Raw genomic sequence first — 24,748 nt, 5'->3', positions numbered from 1 at the left:
ATATTTATTTTCACTTGTGCCATCAGAAGAATCGATAAGCGTAATAGGGTTGCAGTTGAAGCTTGCATATTTTGTGACTTCCCAAATGAAGCGAATCAGGGGCAGTAAGAGAGACATCACCTCCTTTGTCAGTAGGGCCTCATGACTGTGGGGTAGCTTCGAGAACACTGTCCAACCATCTCGTCCTCTGTCGTCCCCTTCTCCTTGTGCCCTCCATCTTTCCCAACATCAGGGTCTTTCCCAGGGAGTCTTCTCTTCTCATGAGGTGGCCAAAGTATTGGAGCCTCAGCTTCAGGATCTGTCCTTCCAGTGAGCACTCAGGGCTGATTTCCTTCAGAATGGAGAGGTTTGATCTTCTTGCAGTCCATGGGACTCTCAAGAGTCTCCTCCAGCACCAGAATTCAAAAGCATCAATTCTTTGGCGATCAGCCTTCTTTATGGTCCAGCTCTCACTTCCATACATCACTACTGGGAAAACCATAGCTTTCACTATACGGACCTATTATCTTTCTACCATCTTTCTACCATCTGCATATTTTGGAATGCCTTGTAATTAAACATGGACATAAAATGGCTCTCTATCTGCACTCTTATATATAGTGGTACCTCGGGTGGTACCTCGGGTTACAGGTACAGGTACAGGTTATATATAGTGGTACCTCGGGTTACAGACGCTTCAGGTTACAGACTCCGCTAACCCAGAAATAGTACCTTGGGTTAAGAACTTTGCTTCAGGATAAGAACAGAAATTGCGCAGTAGCATCGCGGTGGCAGCGGGAGGCCCCATTAGCTAAAGTTGTGCTTCAGGTTAAGAACAGTTTCAGGTTAAGAATGAATTATGAATTAAGTTCTTAACCCGAGGTACCACTATATATGTGCTCAAAGCGTTGGCAAACCTGTCAATAAGAAATAATATTTAATCATGTTTGAATGAACCCACTACTCCTAGGGGCGGGTGTCCCTTGCTGCCCCCTAAAATATTTGAGGGGGCAGCCTTCCTTCAGTTGATGGGCATTGCCATTCAAATGGGTGTGCATGTGCCGCGTCTTGGGTTGGGTTGCCAGTATGGCAGCCCTAGTCTTGGAGTCGATTATGTGGGCTGGGATTTATCTGGCCTCCCAATATTTTATTCAAGTTGGCCCCCGTGACCTATGAAGAGCAATAGCCAGACCAGTTATCACCCTATGAACCATGGTCGGCAGGAGAAGAAGCAAGTTATCAATCCAAAATTCTAAACCTTAATCAAACCCTCTAAAAAGCACCATGAAAGCTTTGCAAGAGGCAAGCAGTTCCTTGCTTTGCCACAATAGCAGCTCACGTGGGCAAGCAAAAAATCCCTGGAGCACTTGCAAAATGTCTGTCAAGGCTTGGAAATGGAGAAGATAGAGGTCCACCTTAATCAAAGACGTATTATTCTGAAAATGATAATGTGCAGTCCTACCCAGACCTATGATGGCTGGCCAAGTATTATAGCTAACGCCTAGAGGGGATTTCAGGTTTGCCTTCTGCTCACAGTTTACTAATCAAGTCCCACTTAACCCGTTTTTGTTTTATTTTTTCTCAAAATGATTTGCGGGTACTAATTTTTTCAAACATTTTCAAAGTAACCTTCAAATAAAATAATTGTTCATAAACTGATTCTGCAAATACTTGTCTCTTGTGTGTAGATGCTGCTGTTTGGGCTGCATAAAAAACTTGAACAAACCTCTTTTCTAGCTATAGATGAAATTTAAAAACGATGAGCTGAGTTTTATGTTCCTTGATGTGAGGTGAAGAGACCTGTAGCTCACTGATTTCACCCACCCTCCCAATGAGAGGGAAAGTAATTTTCTTTATACATAGTACAGTGGTACCTCAGGTTAAGTACTTAATTTGTTCCGGAGGTCCGTTCTTAACCGGAAACTGTTCTTAACCTGAAGCACCACTTTAGCTAATGGGGCCTCCTGCTGCTGCCGCACCGCCGGAGCACGATTTCTGTTCTCATCCTGAAGCAACGTTCTTAACCTGAAGCACTATTTCTGGCTTAGCGGAGTCTGTAACCTGAAGCGTATGTAACCTGAGGTACCACTGTATATGTATCTGAAACATTATCTGCACTCTACACTGGCAGGATGCAGCCAATTCCCTGACTGTACTGCAGACCCTCAGCCACAATTCAAGCCCTGCTCTTTTGAACTGCAAAACTAGTAATTTTAGTTTTCAGAGGTAATTTTAATCTGTTTTGGGATTTTAATTTTTGCATGGTTTTTAAAGCATGGTTGTGATTCTTCTTCTTCTTCTTGATTTTACGGTTTTCTCTTTTGTAAGCTGCTTTGAGGGTTGTTGTTTTTTACAATCAAGTGGTGTATAAATTTTGCGAAATAAATGAAACTATTATTTGACATGCACACTCCGCTGCAGTTCATACCTGCAGTGGTGTTTTACTGCAAATGTTAGCAGGTTGCCAGACATCTTCCCCACCTTTTAATTTAGCCGGTTGTGGAGGAGTGACAATTGTGAGACAGCCTTGCAAGACTATCTCATTGCAGCTAACTCCCCCCGCCCAAAGGATAACACACAAAGCGAATCACAAACCACTGAATGCATCTCTTGAGACATCTGGTCTGCCGTTTAAAGTGCCACATGATCAGCATTCTTCTTTTAGTCAATGTTGTAATTTGTGTCTTGTCTGCTATTCTCTATTCGTGGTTGCTCCTTATGCTGACTACAAAATAGCTGCCTGTGAAAATAAGTCAGGACTGTTCTATAATCTGCTCTTTGCTATGCAGTTCACATCGCAAGGCGCATGTTCTGCATGCATATCGTCTACCCCTTTCTCCTTTGCTACGGCATTCCTGCTCTCAGTAATGTGGAATTTATTCTGGTTTTGTTCGTACTCAGAGCAACCAACGAATAAAACCCTTTCCTTTCCCCCCCCCCATTGGTAGTCTTGAAAATTACAAAGAGGATGGGGAGAAAACAATTGCAACCTCACAGATTATATACCCTTTTTCAGACCGCCACTGAATAGGGTACATGGACAAGTGCCTGTATTTATGATTTGCCACCTATGAGATCAACCTACTCTTTAAGTGAGCAATGACAAAGGCTAATTGGAATCTTTCTGTTAAACATAGGAGCCACCTCCTAGTGGCTGTGGGGGCTTCGGCCCCCACAATAAAATTTTTGAGTTGATAGGCACTGCCATTCAAATGGTTTGTGTGCACTGCATCATGTGATTGATTGTGCTGGGCGGGGCTTACCTGGACCCCGCAATATTTTATTCAAGTTGGCAACCCTGCTGAAAACATATACAGTGGTACCTCGGGTTACATACGCTTCAGGTTACATGCGCTTCAGGTTACAGACTCTGCTAACCCAGAAATAGTGCTTCAGGTTAAGAACTTTGCTTCAAGATGAGAACAGAAATCATGCTCCCGCGGCACGGCAGCAGCAGGAGGCCCCATTAGCTAAAGTGGTGCTTCAGGTTAAGAACAGTTTCAGGTTAAGTACGGGCCTCCGGAACGAATTAAGTACTTAACCTGAGGTACCACTGTAACATAGATTTGGGGCCGGGGGCTTAATAAGGGGTTTTTTTGTGTTGCTCTATTTTTTTGTACACTCATTTTTGAGGCTGCTCTATCCCATGTCCTGCTGCTCTTGATTGTGTTGTTTATGTTTTTCTCCTTTCAATGTTTAATTGCTTTTTAAATGATTTTGGGTTTTCTACGTTTTTAGCGGTTCTCATTTTTATATGCAAACTGCCTTAAGCTGGGTGGGGTATGTATGTATGTATGTATGTATGTAACATCCCTCTGGAATCTGTGGGTTATTTTCATTTTTTTTAACCATATTTCTTTCCTTCCGTTGTCACAAACAGCTTAGGGCAACATATTTCGGGTTAGTTCATTTTATCCTTACAACTTCGCTCCCCCACAATGCCATGAGGCGGGCTAAACTGACAAATTGTGAACTGCCCAGCAAGATTTGAACCTGAGCCTTTCCAGCTCGACAACCTGTCTGTCCATTGTGGTGCACTAGTTCTGAAGTCATCTCAGCTGCACAGCAATAAAGAACTATATTTATAGGAATGAACTGTGCACAGGGTGAAGAGGATGGAAATTGTCTAGAAAACTCACTGTACTGTGTGCAATGATACTGTTTTGAAATCTGTCCCTAATTACAACAAAATTAAAATCAATCCCTCTTCCAGTTCCCTGTTCGCTTTCTTTTAATCTGAAAAAGTTCTTTGGATCTAACTTAATCGTCTGCCAGGGCTCTGTTAACATGTACGAAACCTGTAACAAATTTGCAGTGCCAACCCCTGGACAGATGCAGAAAGACAACCTAAAACTGAACCATGCCATCTGACTAAATGGTCCATTTCACAATGAGAAAAGCATTTCTAACACCTAATTAAAACACACACACACACAAAAAAAAAACAACCCTGGAATTTATACCAGTCACTGGATTCTCCAACAATAAAAGCTTAATTCTGCAACTCTGCAAAAGAAGCCAATTTCTATTTATCTAGATATATTTCCTGTTAAGTTGTGGGTTAACCTATCAGACGACACAGCGATTCTTCAAACAGCTCTTGTTTATTCAGAGGCCAGAACAGAACTGAACTGAAGGGTTCAGCCAGCCTGCTTATATAGAGCTCCACTACAATGCAACAGTAACCATTTTCTGTAACTATCCAATCACTGAAGGTCACTTTCAATCCCTTATTTGCATATGTGGACCTGAGTGAAAACTATCTGCAGTATCCCCCTGCTGGCCCAGGGTGAGAACTTCAGTACATAACATTTCCCATAATTCCCAGGGAAGGAGCACTGCACTGTGCCAGGCATGTCCACACTAGTTGCCTGCCCACTTTAAAGCCCATCTTCACAGTCCTTACGGACAGAAACTTTCATTTTAAAAAACTGGAGTTTTTCTGGCCTTGGGTATAGTCCAGGTTAAGATCTTTGCAGAAGCAAGTGTTGCTGGCAATTTCTTTGAGGCCTCTGGTTTTCTAATATTTGCGAAAATTGTAAAGCGAAAAAGAGCGGAATAGAAGGGACTGGTGCTCAGTCCAGCCCAGCATCAGTCGCATTCCACTGCAGCATTTCTAAGTTATGGGCCTGCTAGGAGCTGTAGTCCAGAACATCTGCAGGCCGCAACGTTGGAAAAGGGTGCATATGGTGTTCATGGCTGAAGAGAGAGCTTTGTAGCTCAACTCACGTGCTTCCATTGCACTGCATCAGCTCTCAAAGGGCTTAAGTTTCAATCACATCTTTCTTTTGAAAACTTTGAAATGCTTCTTGAGCCCTGATAAATGATGCTTAACTTAGACTCACATGTTCTGAAAACAGCCTATTTATATCCAAAACAATGAACGCACTGGTTTAGAAAGGCACTCTAAATATACAGAACATTAAGCTTAGCATGCTTTGGAGACACTTTTAGACCAAGTCTCGCCTGCTCAAGTTTTTTTAAAAATATATGTATATATTATTATTATTATGCCTTTCTAAAAGGAGTTAATGTAACAAGAACTCAGATAGGCCCAGGAGGATCTGGCCTTCTTAGCCTGCTTTGTCATCTGAAGTGCTTCCTCTTCTCTCTCTGTCCTGCCCCATTCCCTTACTTCCCCCTCAGTCCCCTCTGCTCCCCTGGGGGCTGCCTGGGATGGACTAGCCAGGAATACCCCACTTCTGCCCCAGAACCATCGATAAAGGCTTCCTCCCTCTGCTTCCAGTCAGAGGAGGATGTAAGCCCCTCGTGGTAATCTGAAACAATACCGCTATTCATTGTTTTGTAGTTCTGGGAAATATCCTTAAATTCAGCTCGCGAAATTAGCTGCCGCTTGAGTAAGCCACAGCTGCTGTGTAGCTGTCCCACTACGCTGCCCCCAAAATGCGGCAATTCTCATTACAGCAGATTAGTCTTTCAACATATGGGCCTTCTGTTATGTTTGTGGGCCCTGTTGCTATGAATGCAAGTGTATATACACAGAAAAATTCTTCTTCTTCTGCAGATCAGGCCTCTGGAAGAGGAAGTTAAAGGCAGTGACTGCACTTGCTCACATGGGAGCCTGCAAAAGCTAATTTGGAAATATACCTTTTCTTGTCTTTTGTTTTAAAAGTGGGCATGTTCCGGGGGGAGGGGTGCAATCTTCCCATGGTTTATGCACACGGATAAAGTGACCTCTCGCAGTCATAATCGGCTGGGCTCAGTCGGTAGAGCATGAGGCTCTTAATCTCAGGGGCATGGGTCCTGAGCCCCACACTGTGCAAAAAGATTCCTACATTGCAGGGGGTTGGACTCGATGACCCTACAATTCTATGATTCTATGACCCCAAGAAAGGGATGCAGGTGGTGCTATGGGTTAAACCATAGAGCCTAGGACTTGCCGATCAGAAGGTCGGCGGTTCGAATCCCCGCAACGGGATGAGCTCCTGTTGCTCGGTCCCTGCTCCTGCCAACCTAGCAGTTTGAAAGCACGTCAAAGTACAAGTAGATAAATAGGTGCCGCTCCGGTGGGAAGGTAAACGGTGTTTCCATGAGCTGCTCTGGTTTTGCCAGAAGTGGCTTAGTTATGCTGGCCACATGACCCAGAAAAACCGTCTGTGGACAAACGTTGGCTCCCTCGGCCAGTAAAGCGAGCGTTGCAACCCCAGAGTCATTCGCGGCTGGACTTACTGTCAGGTGTCCTTTACCTTTACCTTTTATGACCCCAAGAAACATTATTCCGAGTGTTCTGTTTACCCACATCCTTTGTTCTTGGGATTTGGAAGGCAAGGATACCTAAAGAAGGTTTGTTGTCTGGACCGATTTCCTCCTCTTCACCTTTCCCCTCAGTTGCCTGGCAGGCAGAGGGAGAACTGTGTAGCTTAGTGGTAAAGCAACTGCTTTGCATTCAGAAGACTGAATCCGTTGCATGCCCAGGTAGGATGGGGAGAGAAGCCTGCATAAAGGCCTGAAGAGCAACTGCCAGTCAAAGCAGGCAAAGCTCAGCCAGATGTTCTAGGGCAGTTTCCTATGTTCTAGCTGCCGGTGCTTTCTCATGGCACGCTGAGGAGAGGAACCAACACCTTGCCTTTTAGGGGTGCTTCAACTCCTTCGCACATGAGCACGCATTTCCTGCTCTGGGTGAGCAGAAATGTCTTTCAGTGGAAGCTTTGATATATTTAAAAAGAGCCAGTGTGATTAGTGTGTTGGATTGTGGGGGGCGATGAAAGTTCAAATCCCCACATGGCTATGAACCTTAGGCCTGACATTGTCTCTCAACATTACTTACCTCACCAGGCAGTAGCAAGGATAAAAGGAAGGGGGAAAGGAAGAACTATGGCTGCGGTCATGAGCTCCTTGAAAGAAAGGCATGGTAAACAACCCACATTTTAAGTCTCAATATTTCTAATGTTGTCCCTAGAGTGTCTGTTGTCTATGCTCTGGTAACCTCTAGGTTAGATTACTGCAATGCACTAAACAAGGGGCTGGCTCTGAAGATGGTTCAGAAACTTCGGCTGGTGCAGAATTTGGCAGTCAGGTTGCTCACCTGGGCAAGAAAGGTTTGAGCATATTACACCGATCCTGGCCTGACTGCACTGGCTGCCAGTTAGCTCCTAGGCCCGAATCAAAGTACTGGTTTTGACCTATAAAGCTTTAAACAGCTCAGGACTGCAAACCTTAAGAACCACAAGCTCCATATCAACCTACCCGGATGCTGAGATCTTTGAGAACCTTTTTCATGTGCTCCACAAGAGGTCCGGAGGGTGGCAACATGAGAATGTGCCTTTTCTTCAATGGCTTCCCATTTGCAGAATTTTATTCTGAAGGAGGATTGGCTGGTGCCTTCATTATACATCTTTAGGTGCCAGGCGAAAATGTTCATCTTCAACCAGGCTTTGGGCTGATTAACATCCCTTCCCCTTTTAAAGGTGTTTGTGGAAGGGAGTTTGGTTTTGTTCTTGTTTTTAATTGTATTTTTTATCCTGCGTTTTTATGTTGTGAACCACTCTGAGATGTGCGGCTGAAGGGTGGTATACAAATTTCATCAGTAAATAAATATTCATCCTTTACCACTAATGGGAACCTGTTGCCCTCCAGATGTTGTTGGACTACAGCTCCCATCATCCCTTGCCCAAGGCCAGGCTGGTTGGGCCAGGTGGGAACATCTGGAGGGCCACATGTTCTCCACCTCTGTTTTAGGCCGTTGATGAGGAACTGCATATGGTGGGCAGAAAAATTCCAGTTTAGTCATAGAAGAGGGGTTAGCTCAAATTTGAGAGAAAAGGAAATAGGAACACTTTTCCGTTATACATAGCATCAGGTTTTAGCCATTATTAACATGTAGTGACTATTGGTTCATAAGCTCTGCTAGCTTTTTTAGTTCTTCAGTAATTATTTGTAAGTTTGTTAATAACAACTGTCTTGTGTTTTGAAGTGAACAGAATCATCATCTGTTATCCTCCACAGGGGCGTAGATATCTCCTCCGGTACCCGGTGCGGCGGGGGTGGGGCGACCCACCAACGAGGCTGCCGCCCTGATCCTCCCGCAAGGGCCGCCGCCGCCACGATCCTCTTTCGCAGCGTTGCCACGTGGGGGCCACACCCACCTTACTCCGCCTCTGATCCCCCCACTGTTTCCAATGTTCTGGCCATTGCTAAAGTAGTGAAAATTGCATTGCTTCTGCCTCCATCCGTGTAGGAGCCTCAATGTTTGAAGAAGTACAAGGAGTCTTTGAGAAGGGCAGGATCCTGGGTTGTAGGGGAAGACCGGAAGCAGCTCAGTGAGCTGTCCCAGTAGCTACAAACTTCTGTTTGACTGTTGGGAGAGAGAATGGAATGCATTGGCTCGAATCCTGAACAGAAGGAGCACTTATCCTATATAAATCCAGCGCCGAGGGCCTTCTGGCGGTTCCCTCGCTGCGAGAAACCAAGTTACAGGGAACCAGGCAGAGGGCCTTCTCGGTGGTGGCACCCACCCTGTGGAACGCCCTCCCACCAGATGTCAAAGAGAAAAATAACTACCAGACTTTTAGAAGACATCTGAAGGCAGCCCTGTTTGGGGAAGCTTTTAATGTTTAACAGACTATTGTATTTTAATACTTTGTTGGAAGCTACCCGGAGTGGGTGGAGTATAAATAATAATAATAATAATAATAATAATAATAATAATAATAATTAGTTCCAGCAGGCACCTCTGTGAAAATAAGCTAGTCAGTTAGCGGGACACAAAGACATGGTTTGAACATGTTCAATTCCTTTTTTCTTTTTGCAGTGTGACACCAGTCCAAGCTATTGGAGGTGAAATGGCTTCCTCTGCTTTCCCCCATAAATCAGTTTGACTGTTTTTGGCAAGCTCTGCTCCTCTGCCTGGTGGGCAGCTGGGATTCTAGTGGGGATCCCCATAGCTTCTCCCCCCTCTTTGCTGTCCCGGCCGGATTGTCCTGTCTTGTGCAGATGGGATTTTTTCCTTCCCTGTCTGCCTCACAGATAATTACTTTACCAGACAAGAGTCTACAGTCTGAAGAAAACAGGCCATCCATATTCTCGAAAGCAACAGTACTAGAGTGAGCGGGAAAGCAATTTCCTTCAAAACACTCTTCTCCTCCGCTAGTAACAGAAAATGCAGATTCTTAAGAGACTGCAGCCCAGTCCTCCCTGTTCCGAAAAACAAAAGGACCTCCACCTGTCATTTCCACACAAGCAACACTTCTTTTGGATTTAGCCCATCTCCAGGTAGTCTGAATTTCAATCTCTAAGAGGCCATGAAACTTAGTTGCCACCATGTGGGGAAGAAAGTGACTTTTGTTGTTGTTGTTTAGTCATTTAGTCGACTCTTCGTGACCCCCTGGACCAGAGCACGCCAGGCACTCCTGTCTTCCACTGCCTCCCGCAGTTTGGTCAAACTCATGCTGGTAGCTTCGAGAACACTGTCCAACCATCTCGTCCTCTGTCGTCCCCTTCTCCTTGTGCCCTCCATCTTTCCCAGCATCAGGGTCTTTTCCAGGGAGTCTTCTCTTCTCATGAGGTGGCCATGAGAAGTATTGGAGCCTCAGCTTCAGGATCTGTCCTTCCAGTGAGCACTCAGGGCTGATTTCCTTCAGAATGGAGAGGTTTGGTCTTCTTGCAGTCCATGGGACTCTCAAGAGTCTCCTCCAGCACCATAATTCAAAAGCATCAATTCTTCGGTGATCAGCCTTCTTTATGGTCCAGCTCTCACTTCCATACATCACCACTGGGAAAACCATAGCTTTAACTATACGGACCTTTGTTGGCAAAGTGATGTCTCTGCTTTGACTACCACATGGGAAATGACAGGTAACAGCACCTCGCAAAACCCACTGACAGGGAAGGGGAACGGGAACATAACACTGTCCTCCAACCAGACATGTTGTGGTGATTATTATATTGTGCGCTATAGCAGAATGGAGGTGGAGTCGAGGGATCGATGCAGAATTCTAAATAAACGTTGCCTAAAATTTAAAAGAGGGATGGGAAACATTCCTTTGGTATAGTAGGCTAAATTCAGCCTCCGAATGCTATGCGCGCGCACACACACACACACACACAGAAACACACACACAAACACGCATGCACACTCACACACCCCTCTCCACCCAAGCAAGCAAGGGGCCTTATCACAGGTCAAGAACCTGCAAAAACTCTTGAGGAGGGTGTGCAGCAGAGCCAAAGAAAGATGTGGCCTAGGGAGTGGGCAGGGCTCTCTGGTCCCAAGGGCTGGAGCGAGAGACCGGCTGGGCTGCATCCACCCACCCCCGGCTCTCAAAAGAACAGCTTAGTTATTCTTCTTAATTATCCCAGTTCCTTGGACTCGAACACTGGAAGGCAGACACAGCAGGTTTACTTCCGAGGGGCTACTTCAGGCAATTACATTATATGAAATATGGTGTGACACAAGTACTTTTTATTTTTATTTTTTAAAAAGAAAACCAAGGACAAGCCCCCTGCTCTATCCTCCCCCCTCATCATGATGGGCAGAGGAATCCCCTCCCCACCCCCACTGCATGGCAAATACCTAAGGTACAAAAACATCCATTGGTAGCATTGAGTAGACGAAATGGCCCCACCCGGGAAGAATGGCAGATGAAGGTGATGGACTACATGGAACTGGCGGAAATGACTGGCAGAATCCGAGACCAGGGAGAAGAGTCGGTGGAGGAAGATTGGAAGAAATTTAAAGACTATTTACAGAAACATTGTAAAATTAATAACTGTTAGAAGGATGTTGGAATAATATTATAATATTATATGATTTTAGCAGGAATGATATAAAGGATTTGGGAATAACTGACTGTTAATTGGTGAAAGGAGGAAAAGTAAAGTTACATCATATTAAGATAATTTACAGGACTAAAATTTTAAAAGAGGGAAAGGATTTGCTGAAATGGATATTTGATCTAGAATACAAAAAAGGGAGGTGTGAGGAGGTCAAGGAAATAAGCTAAGTAATGAGAAGATTTGCTGTATTTTTCTTTGCGTTTTTGCTTCTGTTTAATGGATTTTATTTTTCTGTTTTTTCATATTGTGATGTGTTGTTTTATTTTTGTTTAATGTGGTATTTTTACTTTTTCTTTTTGTAACCTTTAAAATTTTAATAAATATTATTTTTTTAAAAAAAAAAGAGCAGACGAAATGGCATTCTTCCGCCACATCGTATTTTAAGACTAGATTCTTAAACTTGAGGAAAACTCTGGTTTCTTATTGAAATGCTGCACGTATGTGAAGCATAAATATAAATGCCATTTCCCCTGCTACTAATACTATCCAATTCCAGTTTATATGTTACTTATGATTCGGCTGGTAAAATTAGGTTAAGATAGATCTCCCATGCTAACATTCAGGCCTGCCCATATGTGTTGTGTGTGTGTGTGTTGTCACCATTAAGCATTTTGCGTGACCCATGCAGGGACAGACTTGGGTCTTTCAGACTTCAGAGGCGTCCTGTTCTTCCCAATTCACTACCTCGTAGCTGCAGTGCCCTGTGGAACGCTCTAGGCTTGGCTCCCAGTGTGATGGAACTGGTTAAAAGGTAAAGGTAAAGGGACCCCTGACCATTAGGTCCAGTCGTGGCCGACTCTGGGGTTGCGGCGCTCATCTCGCTTTATTGGCCGAGGGAGCCGGCGTACAGATTCCGGGTCATGTGGCCAGCATGACTAAGCCGCATCAGGCGAACCAAAGCAGGGCACGGAAATGCCATTTGCCTTCCCGCTGGAGCGGTACCTCTTTATCTACTTGATGTGCTTCGAACTGCTAGGTTGGCAGGAGCAGAGACCGAGCAACGGGAGCTCACCCTGTCGCGGGGATTCGAACCACCGACCTTCTGATCAGCAAGTCCTAGCCTCTGTGGTTTAATCCACAGCGCCACCCACGTCCCCTAAACCCACCTCTAACCTGTGCCTGGCAACGGTATCTGCAACTGGCAGCCCTGCTGCTTTCCTTCCAGCTGGCAAGCAAGGGGGAAGAGGGTGGATGTGGCAGAGGAGAGATGAAGGTGAAAGGTCCCCAAAGACTGCAATTTGCCCTTGCACCCCCTCCCACCCCCTCCCACCTCCCTGCTGACACGGAGTCCAATGTTTTCAGAACAGGGAGGCAGAGATCTTCTGAAGCACGGTGTGGCACAATGATATAAGAACTGCAGTGTGCTCCATGTGGGGCTGCTCAGAAGCATCAGTTTGTGTGGGATGGCACTGCACATTTCCTGTCATGAGACTGGAAGGCGTGCACGTATTTAGCTTGTTCTGCACCAGTTCCCATCCTGCTCCTTGACCCAATCTGAGGTTCATCGTTAAAGCTTTTCACAGCCAGGATCCCGGTTTCCCCAGACCCTCAACCCAATCTCAACGGCAAGGCACATTCCTTTTGCTGTAGATAAGTCTCTGTGTGGATGTTCCACTCAACTCAATTCTCCCTCAGTGAAATCCTATCCTAATCCCTACCTTCCATCTCAGATCAAGCCCAATAATAATAATAATAATAATAATAATAATAATAATTTATTTATACCCCGCCCATCCGGCTGGGCCTCCCCAGCCACTCTGGGCGGCTTCCATAGAAACCAAAAATACAGTAAAATATCACACGTTAAAAACTTCCCTGAACAGGGCTGCCTTCAGATGTCTTCTGAATGTCAGGTAGTTGTTTATCGCTTTGACATCTGCTGGAAGGGCGTTCTACAGGGTGGACGCCACTACCGAGAAGGCTCTCTGCCTGGTTCCCTGTAACTTGGCCTCTCGCAGTGAGGGAACTGCCGGAAGGCCCTCGGAGCTGGACCTCAGCGTCTGGGCAGAACGATGGGGGTGGAGACGCTCCTTCAGGTATACTGGCCCGAGGCCGTTTAGGGCTTTAAAGGTCAGCACCAACACTTTGAATTGTGCTCAGAAACGTACTGGGAGCCAATGTAGGTCTTTCAAGACCGGTGTTATATGGTCTCGGCGGCCGCCCCCCGTCACCAGTCTAGCTGCCGCATTCTGGATTAGTTGTAGTTTCCGAGTCACCTTCAAAGGTAGCCCCACGTAGAGTGCATTGCAGTAGTCCAAGCGGGAGATAACCAGAGCATGCACCACTCTGGCGAGACAGTCCGCAGGCAGATAGGGTCTCAGTCTGTGTACCAGATGGAGCTGGTAAACAGCTGCCCTGGACACAGATTTGACCTGTGCCTCCATGGACAGCTGTGAGTCCAAAATGACTCCCAGGCTGCGCACGTGGTCCTTCAGGGGCACAGTTACCCCATTCAGGACCAGGGAATCCTCTACACCTGCCCGCCTCCTGTCCCCCAAAAACAGTACTTCTGTCTTGTTAGGATTCAACCTCAATCTGTTAGCCGCCATCCATCCTCCAACCGCCTCCAGACACTCACACAGGACCTTCACCGCCTTCACTGGTTCTGATTTAAAAGAGAGGTAGAGCTGGGTATCATCCGCATACTGATGAACACCCAGCCCAAACCTCTTGATGATCTCTCCCAGCGGCTGCAAATCAAATATCTTTAATACGGTCAATGACCAGAAAGCAATTTATAAAAATGACATAAGTAGTATTGTGCTACAAATAGCAGTGGAGATATGGCCAATTCACAGAATTGGTGCTTATATTTATAACCAGGTTTCGGCTTTTAAGGTTTTAAAAATTCAGTTCAAATGTCTGTGATGGCCTGGGATTCCGAGTCTGAGAGCGATCCGGAGGAATCCCAGCCGGCGCAGGAGTCCCCGCCTCCAGGGCCGGCTGAACTGGGGCAAGGCCTAGTTGCTGAGGAAACTCAAGAGCAGGCACCAGGTGAAATCATTCAGGCCCCAGAGGTGCTGGAAGACTCAGTGGCTACAGGTGAGCCTCCCCCGGGGCCCAGTAACCCTTCGGGCTCTCCTGATCTGCAGAGGCTTAGGGCAGAGAGGCGAAGGGAACTGGTGTCTCCCAGGAGGAGTGCTCGCCTTAAGGCCAAGAGAGGCGGGGCTTCTGGGGGCCGGGACCGCCCCCGGCCTTAGAAGAAGATAAAGGTCAGGCAGCCCGGTCCCAGGTTGCAGGAGCAACGTCGTTGTGAAGTATCTGCTTTACCCAGTCCTTGTTCGGCACTCCCAGTGTGCCTGTTCCTCGCCCGGACTCCTGCTTCTGCCTTACCAGTGTTCCTGTTCCCCGCCTGGACTCCTACTTCTGCCTTACCAGTGTTCCTGTTCCCCGCCTGGACTCCTGCTTCTGCCTTACCAGTGTTCCTGTTCCCCGCCTGGACTCCTGCTTCTACCCTACCAGTGTTCCGGTTCCTCGCCTGGCTTCCTGCTCCTGCCCTACCATCGTTCCTGCTACCCCGCCCGGCTCCCTGTTGATCTTGGCCTACGGTAATAGTACCTCATCCCCCCTGGGACCAGCACAGTTTGCTCCCGCCATACCCGCACTCCCCCTTCGTAGGGGTGCGTTCGGGAAGAGCCAGAGGCCATGGCTGACCAGGCGGCTGCACTGGTGGATTTGGCCCAGAGGAACCAGACCTTGACTCACACCGTGCAGCAGCTCAGTGACGCGGTTGTGGCACTTCAGCAACGCTTGGAAGCCCTACCGGCTCCTGGGGCCGACGCCCCGGCTCCTGGCAAGTACCCAGTGGCTTTGCCTGAGAAATTTGATGGAGCCCCGGCCAGCTTTCCCATGTTCCTGGCCCAGGCCAAGCTGTATATTCAGGGGCGAGCCCGGAACTTTCCTGACGACCGCACCAAGGTGCACTTTTTGATTAGTTTGTTAAAGGACCAGGCGGCCAAGTGGGCGTTGCCGCTACTCAGGCAAGACTCCCCCTTGCTGGCAGACTATACGGGGTTTTGCAATCATTTGGAGGCCGCGTTCGGCAATCCCCAGAAAGGGAGTCAAGCCAACCGGGCGATTCGGCGTTTGAAACAGGGCAAGTCCACGGTGGCCGCATATACCACGGAGTTTCGGCTGCTGGCACAGGACTTGACCTGGAATGATTCGGCACTGCGGGACCAGTATCTCGAGGGGCTTTCAGACGAGGTACTGGACCAGTTGGCCACAATGGAACGCCCCACCACGCTAGATACTCTCATTCAACGGTGTCTACAAATAGACGATCGGTTGGAGGATTGTCGTCAGGCCCGGGGTCGCCGACACTTCCAGTTCACGGCACCAGCTTTTTCCAGCAGCCCCACGGTCACAACTGATTTAACGGAGGAGCCTATGCAGCTCGGGGCAGTGCGGCCACGCCTTTCCCCTGCAGAGAAGGCGCGGCGTCGGGAGGGAAATCTCTGTCTTTACTGTGGCGGAAGTGGACACTTCGCTCGGTCTTGTCCAGAGAAACGCCAGCCGCAGGGAAACCGCCAACCCCAGTAGCTGATGGCCCTAGCTACCGGGGGTCCCAAACAGCACAGAATGGGGCCGCACCAATTGAATTACAACACCTTATGGTTCCGGTACATCTATACCCTCCAGGAGGGCCATGGATTCTTACCCATGCTCTGGTGGATTCAGGGGCAACCCACTCTTATATGGACGCTGCTTTTGCTGCCCAGCATCGGGTGCCACTTCGGAACAAGCCAGAACCGGTACAGGTGGAGGCAATCGACGGACGGCCACTGCGTTCGGGCGCCGTCACTCAAGAGACCCAGCCCCTGGTCCTGTGCCTCCAGCAGCACCGTGAGATGCGAACTCTGGATATTGCTTCCATGCCCCGGTTCCCCCTGGTGCTTGGGATGGACTGGCTAGAGGCTCACAATGTGCAGATTGACTGGGTCAAACGGACTGTACACTTCCCAGACCCCAATTCTCCTGCTGAGACTGAGATGCTAGCAGCTGCGCCCACTGAGGAGGCGGCTGCGACGCTCCCCGCTGAGTACCGGGACTATCACGACGTGTTCGAGGAACGGGGGGCAGACCAGCTGCCGCCGCATCGGTCCTTTGACTGCGGCATAGACCTCCAGCCCGGAGCGCCTCTACCGGTGAGTCGCTTATACTCGTTAACAGAGCCAGAGCGCGAGGCTTTGCAGGACTTCTTGTGCAAGAACCTGGAGCGTGGGTTCATTAGACCCTCTACCTCGCCCACTGCTGCACCAGTGCTCTTTGTTAAAAAGAAATGTGGGGAGCTCCGCCTTTGCCATGATTACCGGGCCCTGAACAAAATTACCATCCCGGACCGGTACCCCTTGCCCCTTATTTCGGAGTTACTGGAGCGGGTGCAAGGGGCGCAGGTGTTCACCAAGCTAGACCTCCGGGGAGCCTACAATTTGATTCGGATCCGCGCCGGGGATGAGTGGAAGACAGCATTCGGGACCCGGTATGGACAGTTTGAATACCTGGTTATGCCCTTTGGTTTGTGCAACGCGCCTGCTGTGTTCCAACGGTACATCAACCACGTGTTCCAGGACTTGCTAGACAAGTACGTGGTGGTGTACTTGGATGACATTCTGGTTTACTCCCGTGACCCGGCGTGCCACGAGGGCCATGTCCGGACCGTGCTGCAGCGCTTGCGCGAGCATCGTCTATATGCAAAGCTCAGCAAGTGCGAGTTCCATCAGCAGTCAGTGGACTTCCTGGGTCATCGACTCTCACCAGGTGGGGTGCAAATGGATCCTGGGAAGGTGGCAGCGGTTCGAGAATGGGCGGCACCTCGGAACCGCAAGGACCTACAGCGTTTCCTGGGGTTCGCCAACTATTACCGGACCTTCATTGCGGATTATGCTCACCGCACCACCCCGTTGACCCGGCTTCTGCGCCCCAAGACGCCGTTTTCCTGGGACAAGGAGGCGGAGGAGGCATTTCAAGGGTTGAAGGCCTGTTTCCAGAGAGCGCCAATCTTGCAACATCCGGATCCTTCTCGACCCTTTGTGGTAGAGACTGACGCCTCCAGTACGGCTCTTGGTGCCGTCTTGTCTCAGCAGCACGGACCGGAAGCGCCACTCTTACCCTGCGCCTTCTATTCCCGCCAGCTCCTTCCAGCGGAGCGTAACTATACCGTGTGGGAGCGGGAACTGCTGGCCATCAAGGTGGCCTTTGAGGTTTGGCGCCACCATCTTGAAGGAGCAAGACACCCGGTGGAGGTGAGAACCGACCACCGGAACCTGGAATACCTCCAGACCACCCGCAAGCTGAACCAAAGGCAGATCCGGTGGGCGTTGTTCTTTTCCCGGTTCCAGTTCCGGATCCGCTACATCCCTAGCTCCCAAAACCAGAAGGCGGATGCCCTGTCCCGGAAACCTGAAGACAACGCAGACACGGTTCAGCAAGCAGCACCCACCACGATCCTACCACCAGCTGCGTTCCTGGCCACCCAGGAGGTCGAGCCACTGCAGGCTCGGGTGCGGGAACAGCAGCGGGTCGACGCTTGGGCCCAGGAACGACTCCGGGAACTGGCCGAAGGATCATGCCCTCAGTATCCAGGGCTGGTCTCGCATCAGGGTCTTCTGCTGCACTACGGGCGCCTGTACATCCCACCAGGGCCGCTGCGGGCTGAGGTTCTCCGGATGACCCATGACGCTCCAGCGGCGGGGCACTTTGGGCGGTATCGGACCACCCATCTGGTAAGCCGTGAGTTTTGGTGGCCCCGTTTAAAGGCTGACGTGGCTCGCTACGTCGCTGGTTGTGACGTCTGCAGGCGGGCCAAGGGGCCTACCGGGCGACCCCCTGGCCTCCTTCAGCCGTTGCCAGTTCCACCACGTCCTTGGCACACAGTTTCTCTAGACTTTGTAGTGGAGTTACCCCCGTCTCGTGGCTGCACCTGCCTTCTAGTTTTCTCCGACCACTTCACGAAGATGGTGCACTGTGCCCCCTGCCCATCCATACCCTCAGCTAAGGAAACCGCGCAGCTGTACCTTCAGCATGTCTTCCGCCTGCATGGCCTACCTGAGCGTGTAGTATCCGACCGCGGCGTTCAGTTCACGTCCCGGTTTTGGCGTGCTTTGCACCAGGCCCTCGGAACAGAGGTCTGTCTCTCATCTGCTTACCACCCACAGACTGATGGCCAGACGGAACGGGCGAACGCGGTACTGGAACAGTACCTCCGGTGTTACTGCAGCTACCAGCAGGACGACTGGGTCAACCACCTAGCATTGGCGGAGTTCGCTTATAACAACGCGGTGAATGCGTCCACCCAGCAGACCCCGTTCCAAGCCAGTTATGGCCTTCATCCACGGTTGTTTCCGGATGTGCTGCCGGCATCTACGGTCCCTGCGGTGACAGAGTGGCTTCAGGAGCTCCAGTCCCAGCAACAGCTGTTGATGGAGCAGCTGCACCAGGCCAAGGAGGCGTACAAGGTCCAGGCCGACCGCCACCGCCAGGTGGGGCCGGAACTTCGCGTCGGTGACTTGGTATGGCTTTCCACTCGCCACCTCCACCCTTCTCGACCTTCGCGGAAGCTGGACGCCCGGTTCACCGGCCCGTTCCCTATCGTGGACCAGGTCTCGCCTGTGGCATTCCGTCTCCGGTTGCCAGCAAACCTGAAGGTTCACCCGGTATTCCACAGGTCCCTTCTGAGTCCGGTGGCCCCACCCGACGAGTTCCACCCGGACCGTCCCCGACCGCAGCCAGTCTTAGTGCAGGGAGAGCCTGAGTACGAGGTGGAACGCATTCTGGACTCCCGATACCGCAGGGGAAGGCTGCAGTATCTCATTGACTGGAAGGGGTATGGGCCAGAGGACCGTTCCTGGGAACCAGCGTTCAACGTCCACGCACCTGCCTGCATCCGGGAGTTTCATGCAGCGTATCCCAGCAAGCCGGGTCCGGGCCCTCAAGTGAGGGGGGGGCCTGGGAGGGGGGATGGTGTGATGGCCTGGGATTCCGAGTCTGAGAGCGATCCGGAGGAATCCCAGCCGGCGCAGGAGTCCCCGCCTCCAGGGCCGGGTGAACTGGGGCAAGGCCTAGTTGCTGAGGAAACTCAAGAGCAGGCACCAGGTGAAATCATTCAGGCCCCAGAGGTGCTGGAAGACTCAGTGGCTACAGGTGAGCCTCCCCCGGGGCCCAGTAACCCTTCGGGCTCTCCTGATCTGCAGAGGCTTAGGGCAGAGAGGCGAAGGGAACTGGTGTCTCCCAGGAGGAGTGCTCGCCTTAAGGCCAAGAGAGGCGGGGCTTCTGGGGGCCGGGACCGCCCCCGGCCTTAGAAGAAGATAAAGGTCAGGCAGCCCGGTCCCAGGTTGCAGGAGCAACGTCGTTGTGAAGTATCTGCTTTACCCAGTCCTTGTTCGGCACTCCCAGTGTGCCTGTTCCTCGCCCGGACTCCTGCTTCTGCCTTACCAGTGTTCCTGTTCCCCGCCTGGACTCCTACTTCTGCCTTACCAGTGTTCCTGTTCCCCGCCTGGACTCCTGCTTCTGCCTTACCAGTGTTCCTGTTCCCCGCCTGGACTCCTGCTTCTACCCTACCAGTGTTCCGGTTCCTCGCCTGGCTTCCTGCTCCTGCCCTACCATCGTTCCTGCTACCCCGCCCGGCTCCCTGTTGATCTTGGCCTACGGTAATAGTACCTCATCCCCCCTGGGACCAGCACAATGTCACTACTGTTTATTATCGTTCCTTCGATGTTTACAATTTGGACTCCGTTGCTGACATCATTGCTCGTCTTATTCTTGTTGCAATGTAACAGTACTTTGCCACAGGCCTGATGGTTTCGGGCTCTTTGTCAGCTAAGAGGTGTCTGATATAGGTGTCGTCTGTACTATGAGGTATTTTCCTCAGAATCGGCTCGATCAGCTCTTTTCTTGAGTCTCGATAAAATGGGCAGTATAAGATGACATGCCTGATGGTTTTGATTTCGTTGCTGTTACAGGGACATAATCTTTGTTCAATCGGTATTTTGTTGTATCTTCCCTCTAGGAGAGCTAAAGGTAGAGCGTTAAAGCGGGCCCTGGAAAATGCCCATTGGTGTTTAGCGTTGTGTAGAACTTTGAGATAATTTGCTAGATGGGGCCTTTGGGAATTGAATAGGAGTTTATAAGTTATCGGAAGTTGATTAAAGTCATTTTGGGCTTCAATGTCCTTGAGTCTTTCTTTGATTATGTTCTTGGCCCTTCCCCTTTCTAAACTTAATATTCTGGGGAGAGACCATATGTGGCCAATTTTCTGAGAGTGCCTGTCAGGGGCTCAGGAGCAGAGACACAGGGGAGAGAGGAAACAGAGAGCGAAGGGGAGGAATCTGAGGGCAGCGTAGGGGAGTATGACAGTGGCCCGAGAGATTCCATGAGCTTCTCCAGCGATTCAGAAGATTCCCAGAGGGGGGCGCCGATGGCCAGGGCAAGGGGGGTCCCAGGGGGGACACACCAGAAGCAAGGGGCCAGCGGGGATTCCCAAAGCAGCAGCGGGAGATCAGGACCAGTTCCCCCACCAGAGCGGAGTGGGGGGGAAGAGTCCCATGTGTCAGGGCCAGCGTCTCCTCCAGTAGGGAGAGAAGATGAGTCAGGGCTGGCCACGCCTCTATCGCAGAGTGAGGGAACGGAGGGGAAGTCAGGTCCAGCTAGCCCCCCCGAAGAGGGAAGCAGTGACAGGAGCAGTGTAACGGTCAGGAGAAAGGTTGCCGGCTGGGCGGGCGCGCCAAGTTCAAATGTACAGGCGCGCGGGACAGCAGAAAGCCCGGATTGGGAACCAGGTCCTAAAGCCCGCCGGAGGCAGGGGGAAGAATCAGGGGACTCAGCGTCAGAAGAGTCCAGAAAGGGCAAGACCCCAGCGGACAAGCGGACCCAGAGGAGGAAAGAGCAGAGGAAGAGGTGGAGCAAGGCTAGAGTCTTGAACTGGTGTCTGGGGGGAGGAGATTCAGACGGAGCTTCAGCGGTCTAGAGTTCAAGACGTAGAGCTACGCGCCGCGGCTTTGAAATGGAAACTGAACTTCAATAAAGACTTTTGTATATAACAAGAACTGGCGTTGGTCCTTTGTGAGCTGGGACCTCGGGCAGCTCTGACAGTGCCCTTCAACCAACTAGATTGGAATTTGTCAAGAAGCATCAGGGGAAGTAGTCCAACCGGCGAGTTGTTAAGTCTTAGCCAAGTGCATAAGGTTCTTACCCATACTTTGGCTTTGATGCTGTGTAAGCCCGCTTCTAATCGTAGGGCGGCGTTTGGGACGCATTTAGGTGTTTGCAGGAGTGATCTAAGGAAACCTGATTGTATCTTTTCGTATGGGTCTAGATTAGAGAGGGAAACGAGTGGTGTGCCATATAGTATTTGTGCTATTGGTTTTGCAGCGAATAGTTTAATTGTAGCAGGAATGAAATTTCCTCGCGTTGTACGATGGTATCTTAAAATTGCTGTTGTACTTTTTTGTGCTGTGGAGGAGCTGTAATTTACGTGGGCTGTCTTCTTCCTAGATGCTTGGAATATAACTCCTAGATATTTAAAGCATGTCACTTGTTCAATCTCCTGATTGTCTAATTTCCATTTGTATATTTTTCTTTTGTTAGAGAAAACCATGATTTTTGTTTTTTGGTAGTTCACTGCTAGTTTCTCATCTCTACAGTATTGGGATAAGCTGTTAAGAGCTCTTTTGAGGCCCATCTGAGTCTGGGATAGTATAACCGCATCGTCTGCATAGAGTAGGATAGGCAGTTTTTTGTCTGCTAATTTTGGGGCGTGTATATCCGCTCCTTGTAGGTGGTCTATTAGGGAGTTTATTAGGGAGTTTATATAGATGTTGAACAAAAAGGGGGCCAAGATGCATCCTTGTTTAACTCCCTTTGTTGTTCTAATAGAATTAGAGAGTTGACCTTCTTGGCTACATCTTATACGAAGTCGTGTGTTGTTGTACAGTTTGAATATTAGTAGCAGCAGACGTCGGTCTATGGATGATTTGTTGAGTTTGTCCCAGAGTCGGGTTCTTGAGATGGAGTCAAAGGCTGCTTTAAAATCAACAAATGCTGCGAATAGGTGGTGATTATGATGCAACGTGTATTTCTCTGCTAGGTGCTAGGTGCTGTAAGATCAGGCAGTGATCTATTGTGGATCTCCCCTGTCTAAATCCTGCCTGTGCATCATCAAGAATCTTCGCTCTTTCTATCCATTCACACAGTTTCTCGCTGAGGTGTTTAGCATATAATTTACTTATTATATTCAGGAGGCTTATAGGTCTATAGTTGGAGGGATCATCCCTCAAGCCTTTTTTGTAAATGGGAATAATGATGGAAATCCCCCAGTCGTATGGAATCTGTGCGGTTCTATCTATATATGTGAACAGAGAGGCTAGCAAGTGGGCCCACCAGGACGCATTGGTTTTAAAAAGTTCCGCTGGTATAAGTCAATTCCGGGGGCTTTCCCGTTCTTTAGTTGGTCAATCAGCAGATGAGTCTCTGTTGTTGAGACTGCTGGCCATGGCTGAATCTGGTCTTCCGGTATGTCTAATGCATAGGACTCATCGCTAGATTCCTCGTAGAGATTATGAAAGTGTGTTTCCCAGGCTTTCATTGATATGCAGCAGGATAGTTGTGATAGACCCCTATCTGGTTGTACAGCAACGATTCTCCAGAATAATGATGGGTTATTGGAATTGGAATTTGGCTGCATGTAAATGTTGAAAAGCATGGGGGAGAGGACAGAACCCTGAAGCACCCCACAAGGGAGAGCCCAGGGGTCTGAACACTAATCCCCCACCACCACTTTTCTGAACATGGCCCAGGAGGAAGGAGTGGAACCACTGTATGACAGTGCCCCCACCTCCCAGCCCCTCAAGACGGTCCAGAAGGATGTTATCGTCGATGGTATCAAACGCCGCTGAAATAAAAAAAAATTTCTTTATTTCCCCCCCAAAAACTTGGTGCGTCCTATGGGCCGGTGCGTCCTATGGGGCGAAAAATATGGTAAGTAGAAAGCTTAATTAAGCTGCAGTGATGCCCCCCCCCCTGCTGATCGTAAGGCCCAGTGTACTGAGCAAGGATGGGAAACCCCAGACCCTTAGGGTTTTATATGCTTTTTTGTACAACAGTCACCCTGATGGCTCTGGAAGCTCCAACAAATGAAGGCAAAAGTATGTTTGCTTCCCTCAAGCAGCTGATCTGAATGTTGGCATACCTTACACATTTTCAGAACAAAAAAGTAGTACTAAGTATGCTATTCAAAATGGAGTATCTAATTTCTACATTTTCTAGAAGAAATCATGCATTTCCATTTTGAACTAAAATTTAAGCTTTTCTGGACAGGAAATGTTAAAACGTCCAGGTATCTTATAGTTTGCATCCCTTATGTTTTTTGTACACATATTGAGTAATAGCTTTAAATTTCATCTCTTGCTATTAGTTTATGCAATGTTCATTACTTGTTTTAATTTTTTCTCCAGCTCTCTTTATAGTTTCCCAGGCTCTAGAGCATTTAATTCACTGCTACATAAATTTGCCTTATTCTACATGCAAGGATTCCTATTTCCCTCAGTCTCTAGAGTCAGAAATAATTTCTTCCATCTCTACTGCAATAGATTTTTCACCCTCATGCTACAGAAATAGATGAATCAACTGAAATCAGCCAAGCTTCTTGAGGTTATTTGGTGTCATAAATCAAGACAATTTGGTGTGTCATTTTAAGCTCTCACTTATCTTGGCAACACTGCAAATGACTAGCTAAACTCCTTAGTCTGGAGCTTGCTAGGAGTCCACACAAAAAGAACTTCCATGCAAGTAGCGTTACTCACATTTTACAGATCCTGTAAAAAATTTAAGAGTTTGCATTATCATCTTGCAAACTGCTTGCACTTTGAATTCTTGTATGGCCACAATCCAGCACAGAGGTAATTAATTTAAGTAAGAGGCATCCCACTCTATTTTTTAATACATAGCCTTTGGTTCAGCTGAATAATTGACAGTGAATTTTTTCATGTAAAGCAGTTTTGTTATATAAAACATTTGAATTTATTTACTTCCTTTCTCATGAGTGTAGAACTATTTCTTTTCCATTTTAATTGTTTAAAGCATTTAAACAATTTAGGGAAGTTTTTAATGTTTTGATGTTTTCCCGTGTTTTTAATGCTCAGTTGGAAGCAGCCAGAATGGCTGGGGCAACCCAGACAGATGGGCAGAATACAAATATCATCATCATTATCATCATCATCAGGAAAAGGTTTGGGTTTTTTTAAAAAAAATCTGAATGTGATGCCTTCGAACTGTCTATATAGCTTTATGGTTGGAAAAATATGCCTTTCTTTGTGACAGCATCAGTAACCAAAAAATAGCTGGTGCTTTTGATATTGAGTTTTAGTCTCTTAACTCCCTAAACATTTAAGATGGGTACTGCTCAACATCTTAGCAACTACTCTGTGAAACTGTTGTACTTTTTCATTGTTTTATATATATTCATGCCTTTTAACTTTTC

General features: G+C 48.6%; 1 protein-coding gene across 1 annotated transcript in view; it reads right to left on the bottom strand.

Annotated features, from left to right (window-relative positions):
* SLC1A4 (solute carrier family 1 member 4) overlaps positions 1-24,748 on the bottom strand; it is a gene marked incomplete at its 5' end in the record, with an annotated part of 278,141 nt that overhangs the window by 105,102 nt on the left and 148,291 nt on the right. The gene's annotated exons all lie outside the window — the stretch shown is intronic.

The sequence above is a fragment of the Podarcis erhardii genome (assembly GCF_964252035.2).
Source record: "Podarcis erhardii genome assembly, chromosome: 3".
NCBI classification, from domain to species: domain Eukaryota; kingdom Metazoa; phylum Chordata; class Lepidosauria; order Squamata; family Lacertidae; genus Podarcis; species Podarcis erhardii.
The sequence above is the reverse complement of the archived record's forward strand: the minus strand, read 5'-3'. Positions and strand labels throughout refer to the sequence as shown.